The sequence below is a fragment of the Tympanuchus pallidicinctus genome, unplaced genomic scaffold, assembly GCF_026119805.1.
Source record: "Tympanuchus pallidicinctus isolate F22 unplaced genomic scaffold, pur_lepc_1.0 scaffold6, whole genome shotgun sequence".
NCBI lineage: Eukaryota > Metazoa > Chordata > Aves > Galliformes > Phasianidae > Tympanuchus > Tympanuchus pallidicinctus.
In genome coordinates, this window is record NW_026294780.1 from 12,741,814 (window position 1) to 12,746,938 (window position 5,125).

The 5,125-nt window shown below is 46.0% G+C and overlaps 1 long non-coding RNA gene across 1 annotated transcript in view; it reads right to left on the reverse strand.

The window, feature by feature from the left end:
• The window catches only part of LOC128071750 (uncharacterized), a 370,870-nt gene that overhangs the window by 121,999 nt on the left and 243,746 nt on the right, over positions 1 to 5,125 (reverse strand). The gene's annotated exons all lie outside the window — the stretch shown is intronic.

Sequence of the window (5,125 nt, forward strand, 5' to 3'; positions counted from 1 at the left end):
AAAAAAAAAAAAAAAAAAAAAAAAAAAAAAAAAAAGCAAAGAATTCGACTGTCACTGAAATAAACATTCTTTTTACTATAAAAAATTGCCACACACACACACATACACGCACACACACAAATGAGATTTGAGGCCAGTTTCTGTTAGTGAAGTAAATCTCAAGTGCATTCAAGCCATTTAGCTTGAATTGCTCCAGGTTTGCGCTGTGTTTCTTTAAAGTAAAACCTGACCCTTTATCCATGTTTCACAAGACACATAAGGTAGAACTGACAGCCCAGTGCAGAGCGAGACCTTGGAAGCTTGCAGCAGTCTGGACTTACTGGGGGAAGAAAAAGCTCCAAAACTTACCACAAAAAAATTCACAGAATTCACAGAATTGTAGGGGTTGGAAGGGACCTCCAGAGATCATCGAGTCCAACCCCCTGCCAAAGCAGGTTCCCTACAGCAGGTCGTACAGGTAGGCATCCAGGCAGGTCTTGAACATCTCCAGAGAAGGAGACTCCACCACCTCCCTGGGCAGCCTGTTCCAGTGCTCCGTCACCTCACTGTAAAGAAGTTCTTGCACACATTTGCGCAGAACTTCCTATGCTGCAGTTTCCAGCCGTTTCCCCTTGTCCTGTCTCCACTCACCTCTGAAAACAGTCTGGCCTCGCCATTCTGCCCCCCCCACCTTAGATATTTATAGACCTGGATCAGGTCTCCTCTCCCAGTTCACTCAGCCTTTCCTCATAGGAGAGATGCTCCAGGCCCTTCACCATCTTTGTGGCCCCCCACTGGACTCTTTCCAAGAGATCCCTGTCTTTTTTGTACTGGGGAGCCCAAAAACTTACCACCATTTATCAGGTTACTCTTTAGTGCTGAGCATTCATTCAGCTAACTTAACCAAAATGGAAGAGCAGTATGTGTTCTTCTGCCATCCTGTCTTGGACATTGGACTGCCCTACTCTACAGGGTTATCAAGTCCAGTGCTGTTACTCTTCAAGGCAGGGCTTTCCCTTTGGGCAGAGGCAGGTTATGGTGATGAGAAGCCACCATCCAACACACAAATAAACTTGAATGTGATTCAAGGTGAGTAAATTGGATCAAATTTCTTATTTATTATTTCTTCTTCATTTCTTAATGAAAATTAAGTTTCAAGGTTATTTTTTGAATAAAAAGTGCATTTTCAAGCTATGTTCTTTAAAAAGAAAAGGAGAAAATAATGTCGAAGCAAAGAACGATTATCTTAAAAGTGGCAAACTGCCAATGGAACTGTCTGGTTCTCTTTCCTGTAAAACACAAACTCAGCCCTATTATACTACACAAAAATCTCTTTGGAAATGTGGTCAGGTCTAGTGTGGCTGCAATAAGTAACTCTGTAGCTGCAATAAGTAATTGGCACCATGGTACATATTTTCACAAAAGCTGTAAATTTTACTGGAACCCATTTATGCACACCCTAAGACATGAACATTGCATATGGCTGTGGTTCACAGAATCATAGAGTGGTCTGGGTTGAAAAGGACTACAATGATCATCTGGTTTCAACCCCCTGCTATGTGCAGGGTCACCAACCACCAGACCAGGCTGCCCAGAGCCACATCCAGCCTGGCCTTGAATGCCTCCAGGGATGGGGCATCCACAGCCTCCTTGGGCAACCTGTTCCAGTGCTTCAACACCCTCTGTGTGAAAAACTTCCTCCTAAAGTCTAACCTCTCCTCTCTCAGTTTACAACCTTCTCTCTGTGCCACCTCTTGAAGGCTGCTGATGAAGTGCAACTGGCATAATCCACAGAGGAATCCAGTAGGTCTTTACCCAAGACAAAGACTAAAAAACTGCCTGAAGTGGTACCAGCGGAAGAGCAAGGAAGGAATACTAAATTATTAAACCAAATAATGGTCACACCTCACTAAAATGATTGCCTCGGTCTTTTCCAGATACATCCAAAGGCAGCTTCAAAATCCAAAGCTATATCAGCTTAAGGAACGTATACCTTAGATGAGTATCTCATGAGAGAGAAAATGTATGATTTAACTTATTTGTAGTTAGAGTAGATTCAGGTGGAAAGTAAAACTTGGTCAGTATAGTTGTTCCACTGGGTGGAAGTCTGAAAACCATTCTTATGAAATATGCAAGAAACTTGTCCCAGGAGGTTAAATAAATCAAAATTAATAGTTTTAATTCATTTTAATGAATTTCATTCAAATGTAATTCACTTAAATTATTCAAGTTTTAAAAATGAATCAAAATATTGTTTCCCCATTCTAGAACAGGTTCAACTAGGGCCACTAAGGACAACAGGAATTTTGCCACAGTCTTCAATGAAGACTAAAGCTACAATTTAAGATGTAGTTAGCAGGCTAGTTAGCTAGTTCAATATGCTAAGAAAGACTCTTGGATAGCAGTTTTCATCAGAATTTTCTATACTTTGTTTTGTCACGTGTTCCTCTGCACTGAGCCAGAGAAAAACAGACTAACACGTAATTAATTTTTTCTGTAAATCTAATTTAACATCCATTATATCACCCAAGAATTTTCTAACATGTTTTACTTGCTGAAATTCATTTATTTGCTTCTAACAGGGACATTCAGTGCTGTTTCCAAAGTCCATGACTTCTACTTATCATTGGTGTTATGTTTAATTACGACAGGAGTGCTACTGAGAAGGTGCTACGATGCTCCCTTGTGTATGAAGTGCATCTCTGTTTTTTACTGGGAAGAGTTTTTACTGCCAACTCCCAAGGCAAACATTCATCAGTAGCGTCACTCAACAGTCCACAAGATGATTGGCTGACAAAAATAGTACATTTTATAGCTTTTAATTCACTGGTCACCTTTATTTGGGCTTCTTCAACCAAGCCCAGATATTTGAAAGCATTGTTACGCACTTTACAGATATGCAATAATAATTGATTGCACATAATGTATATATTAAGTGGCTGGGCTGATATGCTGCTTGGCATGATGGGCTCATCAGTCTGCCAGTAGGCAGCAGAGGCTCTCTGCAGGCTGGGCAGCCGGCTGATAGCAGACTTGGGACAGTCCATGTTTCCTTCCTTACTGGGTGATGACCCCTGCTGGCCTGCAACCTCTGCCTTCTCTGTCCTTATATCCTCCTTGATCACGGTTTTCCTCTTGATTCTAAGATGCTTCTATACTGTCTGCTTGATTGTGGCTTGTATCAATCTCATCTCTACGCTCCCACAGGCTTTTTATTTCCACTTTTCCATCCTATTTGAACCTGCAGCCCATGTTGTCTGCTTCTTTTGGGCTAATAGTGACTGATACAGCTCAGCAAGGCCTTCTCTCAATAAAAACTGAGGCAACAGTGTGCATGGGTCCTTTTTGCACATGCAATACCATTCTCAGCTCTGAGGGGCCCACTGTCCAGCATCATTTGGAGGGAAAGGGCAGGAAACCTTTTAAAGCAAGGTTGGTATGACTGTTGGGCTGCAGGTCAAGTTTATGAGCGGCACATCAAAAAGGGAGAGCCCCAAGATTTAGCAGCACTGTGGGTGGGAACCCAGCTGCATGCTAGGGAGGGATGCACAGCATGGAGGGAGCTAAGGGGAAAGGTGGTTCTGACCAGCCCTGGAGAGCCCAGCCTTGGTGTCAGGCCTGTGGGAGGTGCAGGTGGGGTGCTGGGGGGCACTGAGAGCACAGAGCACACCTTCCCTCTTCTTCCCTCTGTTCTCTCCCTTTCATTCATCCCTCTTTTCAGCACTCCTTTTCTGATCGGCTCGTTCTTTTCTTCCTCTCTCCCTTTGGTCTCACATGAACCTGTTCCTTCCTTTCTCCCCCTTGTTCCCTTTCATTTTTTCTCCCCACTTTTACTTCCTAACCCTGTTTCTCTACCATGACACGACAATCACTCTCCCTTGAGTCATCCTTACTTCCCCCCAACGTCCCCTAGCACTCTGACGTCTTTCCCCCATCCTCCCCCCCATCTCTGACGGACACGGTCCTCTCATCCCACTCGACCCTCCTCCTTTATAAAGGGATTTTCCTCTTTTTAATTCACCAGCCCACCGTTGCAACCTCACCATTCGGCGCACCGAGAGGGGAACAGCCGCCTTTGCGCTTCACTCCCACCCCCTGCGGGCAGACCCCTGGTGGGGGCACGGCCCCCGGGCTCAGCCCCGACAGCGCCCCAGGGATGGACGGCCGGGTCGCCGGATCCCAGGTGGGGCGGCGGGCGCAGCGCAGCGGTCTCTGCTCCCCGACGGTGCGGCGGGAGGGAGCGGAGCGGGAGGCGAGGAGAGGGTGCGCGGCCGGGCGGGGCGGGCGGAGCCCCGAGGAGCTCCGCGGAGAGCGGCAGGTAGGGCGGCTCCGCGGGATGGAGCGAGGGGTTCCCGCGGAGCCGTCGGGGCGGTGGGAGGCTGTTGCCGGAGCTGCTGGGGGGAGGCGAGCACGGAGCGGGCGGATGAGAGCTGAGAAACGCGGGGAAGACTGGGGGGGTCGCCCGGGAGGGCTCCGGGCTGTAGGTCGGGGAGCTGGTGTTTGCTGTCGTCCGACAGCTTTTGCGCTTTCCAGATGAAAGCGCGATCGTGAATTGATCGGTACTTTTAACGCTGGGAAATTAAGCCTGTCACTAAAAAGAAAGTGGAGATTTTTAAATACAGGAGGGGGCCGAGGGTGGAAAGGATGCAGCATTCCAATACATCAAAAGATACCTTTTGTTGTTGTTACTTCTGTGCAGTTTTTATATTCTGACTAAATAGAGACTTCTGTAACAAAGCACATGGCCAAGCTCTTTTCTACTATTCCATGTACCAAGCTATTTCTTGTCTAAAGAGTTCTAACAGCGGCAACTCCGTGACTGTAAGAATTCCGTATTCAGGAACTGATTTATAAGAATTGCGTAGCTTTCGGCCACATCATTCACTTTCCATTGTAATCACAGGTTACAGCTGTTGCTCATTGCTCCACAGGCATTTCAATTGGCACGTAAGCTTAATTTCAGTTACATCTGAAATGCTCATTTAATAAATTCACCACAACAGCCTTTTCAATAACGATCTGAGTTTTCTTCGTAGATTGATTCTGAAAAGCATCTTGCTAGGTTTGCTAAACGCAGACATATTATTGCATTCTCTCCAGCAGCCTTAATGAAATAACGATCAAAAAAACCAGTCGGGACTCCAAC